Source organism: Hippocampus comes, unplaced genomic scaffold (assembly GCF_001891065.2).
Source record: "Hippocampus comes isolate QL1 unplaced genomic scaffold, H_comes_QL1_v1.1 scaffold9, whole genome shotgun sequence".
Lineage (NCBI taxonomy): Eukaryota > Metazoa > Chordata > Actinopteri > Syngnathiformes > Syngnathidae > Hippocampus > Hippocampus comes.
In genome coordinates, this window is record NW_017805275.1 from 6,105,655 (window position 1) to 6,111,122 (window position 5,468).

Below are 5,468 nucleotides of genomic sequence, written 5' to 3' on the forward strand. Positions count from 1 at the left end.
ACAACAGCTCCATGTAAAACATGTTGCCATTTATGTTTAAAACTTTTACCACCCGTGCCGTTCTGTGGGTGAACAATGGATAGATTGTTGTGCAAATATGATTTAAAAAAAAAAACAAAACTTGGATCCTGCCTTTGAAATTTAGCTTGAGGCATCTCCAGTGTCATTTGCATTCTCTTCTTTGTCACCAGCACACTCATTGCTGATGCTTGGGGGCTTGATGTGTTGCCTTCATCTGATCCTCATGGCAATAAATGAAAAAAGAAAATTAGCATCTAACTCTTAAAAGACTAAGGAAAAGGGTAATTACAGAGAGGCAGGGACATTAACAGAGTCCACATATAAGACAGAATCTTGGAAATATTAAATACTGATGCTGTTTATTAGATTGGAAGTCTTTGTTATGTCCAGAGAATTTAGTAGGTACTAGTAAGTAACAAAATAATCTCTTAGTAGTTGACCTTGTTTAGTCAAACTCCAAAATATGTATTAAATGCAACTGGGAATGAGTAACTTTTTTGAGTCGACAGACTCTTGCAAGCACGTTAGATACATTTTGGTGGACTGACTCCTGTCCGCTCAACATAAAAACGGGCGCGACTTTATTTTGTGTCAGGGCAAGTCTAGTCCAGCGTGTTTGGGGCCCTGTTACGCCTCATTGGGCATTTGGGCTCACGGAGCCACGTCCACGTCCCCGACACACTTCCTAATTTGGCAACAGAGTAGTCAAAACAGACGCATCTCCTTTTTCTTGCCGGGGAAAGTTTAGTTCAGCTTGTTTGTGAATTTGATAGAGGCGCAATGCTTCGCCGGGTGTTGCGGGTCATGTCGCTGCTGCATCGCCGAGCGCATCTCACGATTTGGTGACAAACCATTGGCAAAATTTTGGACTACCTAAAAGGAGGCCTAACGTGATCTTGGTGGATTTGGTCGTGGTACAGGCAGACAGATTCTGAGCTCCTCGGACTTGTGTCGCGGATGTCATCAAAAATACAACATGTGACAATCACTCTAATTGCAAAGTATAATCATGAGCATATTACAAAAATGAATACATTTTGTGTCCAATCCAATCCCGGTGAAAACGACCCCCACACCCATCTTCCTCCTGGTTCAGAATGACTCCCACTTCCCGATCGCTCCCATTTTAAAGGTGAGCTACAGTAAAACTGGCTGCCCATCTGTCTGAGGTTTTTTTTTTTTTTTTTTTGCCCTGCTGTCTGCTCTCATGAACGTTTTAATCCTGTAAACTGCACTTTTTAATCCTGTACTGTATGAACCTAGCATTAGACTGTGCTTTGTACTACACTTGCACTGGGAATGAAAGTAGGGCCCTTTTTCTTTTCCTTCTTTGTTGCATTCTCCTTTCATGCAATTTCCCCCTAATTTACTTTTTTTTTTTTTTTAATCCCAGAACTCCTATCAGAGAATATCAACAGCATTAGGCTTTCCACCGCTCTAGTTTCCGATGCTTCACCTACATTATAACTGCGAGGAAAAACTAACATGAGCCCACCGGTGTCCCACTGGCAAAGAATGTATCCCGGAGAAGATATGGGTAAAGTAAAGTGACAAACGACTGAATGGGCCAAGTGATGCTTCTCCTGACAATTATGAAGGTGACTCACCCACAAAACAGACAGCAACAGAGCCCACATTTGATTCTGCTGCATGCTTTGTTGCATGCTTACTCGCTTTACTTGTTCCTTGTGGACGGACTGTTGTAAAACTGCAGTTTACATCGAATTCTCAGCTGTTACAGCCAACGCGTGTGCGGTCACGCTCGCTGTGATTGCTAGATTACAATTTTCGTATCCTGTCGCCCTCATACTTATCACTCATGCTCCTCTCTCTTGTCCACTTGCAACTTCACGCAACATGACAATGCAACGAAAGGGAATAAATTAGGCCCTAAGTGTATGTATCCTCTATTTTTTTGAGCAGGCCTTGAGAGCACGGCTTTTAAGAACAAACATGACACCTTTGCCAAGTAGCTCTGTCAGTTCCCCTGATATAACCTGGCCTGCTGGCGATGCATGAGATACTGCCGTGTTCACCCTATGTACGAAAATAGCTCAACAATATCCCTCAGGTTTCAAAAGCTGCCAGCAAACCTATATCACCTGAAACAGACATGGCACGGAGTGAACTGAGGAAGAGAAATGGATCGGTAAGCTAAGGCAGATGGGAAAAGGGATGACAGGCTTTGTCGCAGCTTTGGGGGAAAAAAAAGCTGGAAAAAAAATACCCCCACATCAAATTCAAGAAAACAAATGCGCAGAGCATTTGGTCCTCACCAGTCCTCAGTCCTGAATTTCACACTTTTCTGTCAGATCACCACACCCTCAATAACATGGAGTGAATACTCATCAGTTATTCAGTGTATATACCTACATATCACTTTCTCAATACGGCCTCATGGATTTGTCAGATTTCGTTGCCGATTGACACACCACCGAAAGACAACTAAAATTGTAACAAAGGATGTGTATAAACCTAGATTTCTCTGAGCGATAAAGATATTTCATAATGTAGAACTTCAAACATTGCGAGACAGATGCTTCAAAGTTCCGTTCACACAGGTTTAAAAGACATACCGTATTTAAATGGTCGAGAAAAGGCCCTTTTCTTTTGCAGAAAAAAACTTTTGAACAAAACATTTGCAAAGCAGTACAATTGACTTTAAAAATGGCAGTTGAGTTGCAATGGAAGGCCAATGTTACATGTTTGTTGTTGGTTTCGCTGCGTAAAAGGATGGCCACGGAGATGGGCACACATACAGTCCAAGAAGGCTGATATCACAGGTCAGAGGATAAGAATATGGATGGAATCGTTACACTGTGGAACACAATTTTTGTTGAGTTAGCAGCTCCGACAGCTGTTTTTTAAAAACATTTATTTATTTTACTAATTTTTCGGCACGGCATCCAAAACGGATCTCAGCTTTTCTCGATCAAGTCACGTTTGTGAGCAATAGATCCTCATTTTCTTAACAGATCAAGGACTTCTCTACAATTGCGCACTTAAACTTGCTCTCCAAATACTGCTACAGGTCACTTTAAAATGGTGCAATGAATATCTGTATCAAATGCAAAACTGTTTTCATATTGTATTCTACCACAGATCACTTTAGCTCTGCTTGACATTTTGCACATTTTCTCACAGCTATTATTGGGTGGTACCACCGCACAACGGTTCACTTACATTACGGAATGTCTTTCCATACTTATTTGTCATGTCCTTGTTAATCGTAGCTGCCTGTTATTGATGATACTAGCAAAGCCTGTAATACCAGAGACAAATTCCTTGTGTTCTACATACTTGGCTTAAAAAGATGATTCTGATTCTGATAAGTATGTACAGTATGTTTGTAAATAAAACACCAAGATGCCATAGTTACAAACTTTGAAAAAAAAAAACTGCAGAAGACAAAATAGAACTTACAATGGTATGCCCATGCTTACAAGGTTAAGAGAAAAGCCAGCACAACTCAACAGATTTTTGTTTATTACTTGTTTCCCATGTTGCCCTTCTACATTCAACATCGAGTATTTATACGTAGGTTTGCACAGTTTGCACTTACAACTACATTTAATTTGTCGAAGATCAGATACCAAGTTGCTCATGGTGTAGTGGTACACTCGCCTGACTTGTGTGCGGGCAGCGTGGGATCGGTTCCCACTCAGTGACGGTGTGAATGTGGGTGTGTATTGTTGTTTGTCTCTATATGTGCCCTGTGAGTGACCGGCAACCAGTTCAGGGGTTAGTCCGCCTTTCACCGAAGTCAGCTGGAATAGGCTCCAGCACCTCCCGCGACCCTGTTCAGGATAAGCAATGTTGAAAATGGAACATCGGATCTTCTTTTTTCATCCTCAGAGTGAAAGTCTTGGTGTTACAACACTTGAAAAAACATCACAATATAGCTCAGCATTGTGAAAGCACATGAAATAAACAAATATATTTCTTAAAAACAGTGTACAAGTTGTCCTTTTTTTGTGTAACTCAACAAGAAACACTCTAAACCCAGTCAGTTGAAGTTTTGGTCTCCATAATCTACCAGCTCTACCAGCTTTCAACCGCTACAGTCTGTAGGATTTAATCAAGCAGAAATATTTAAAAGATGACACTTTGGTTTCTTTAGTTTTATGTCAGCTGGTGCCACTGGTCAGCACATCTTCCTCAGATTCATATCTGGGTTTGAATATTCAGAACCGCTGGAACATCATCCTGTGCTCCCTGTGGTCGCATCGGTTTCCTCCAAGCACTAAAATTGCACGTTTGGTTGATGGACTGGAGGCACACAACGATTTTCTGTTTTGTGTACAGTGGCTCGCTCACCTTCGGTTTGCATGTAAACACGTCGTGACAACGTGTTAAAACTCAAAGGCGGGTTGAATCGCCACACATGGCAGGCAGCATGCCGCGTTGTTGGCTGGAGGATCGCCTCTTCTTTGAAAAGTAAAAACCTCCGATGCCACTTCGACCTCGAAAAGGATGAGCACCAAAGTGACGACAATACCAAATAAAGCACCGCGGGTGATTGGCTTTTTGACACCTCAGTTGCTTGTGCCATATTGACAGCAGGAACTGTAATTTCATTTGACCTTTCCACCGAAAATGCTTCACGTGTGGTTGTGTACAAGAGCCACTGAAATGTGTCAATTGGCCATCAGTGTAAATGTGACTGAGGTGTGTGCTGCCTCTTTCCCAAACTCGGCTGGCGTCGTCTCCACTCACCCAGTCTTAGATGCACGAATTGTGGCCTACTTTGGCTTAATTAACATAGTTTTATGGGCGAAAAAAAAAGAATGTTTCATAACTTTTTCACTGAAATTTAGAAGTGCATGTAAATGAACATATGACTGGCTCATTATTAAGTATGTGAATTAATGGCCATGGAGCTCCAGAAATTAGAATAAACCCTCTCACTGTGCGTCCGTAGTGGCTTCAGGTAACAAGGCCACATTCTGGAAAGTTAAGACGCATCATAATGAGACTGAGGTCTGCACGCTGGCTCTCAAGCCCACACGCACATTGGCTCTCACACACACACACACACACACACACACACACACACACACACACACGCACAAAACCCAGAATGATTAATTTGTAATGTTTCCCTCTGTAAAGATTAATTAGAAGCTATGAATGGATATGCTAATGACAAGGTTTCCGTTCCGTTTTAATATTTGAAGATGATACAGGGTCAGCCAAAGTGATCTGACACATTTATAGGTTAAATAAAAGGCAAATAAAGTAAAGAAACAAAAAAGTGTTTTTATTTTCGAAAAGTACATATAATACCATTTTTTTTCACATGCCATTTTGCTTTGTTTTTTATAATGCCATTGTTTTTCGTTTCTTTTTCAGTCAGTTGCTGCCATGAATTGGACTGGTGAGCATCGCGCTTTCATTGCGGAAACGTTTATCAAAACAAACAAATCTGTGACTGCAACACGAGTGTT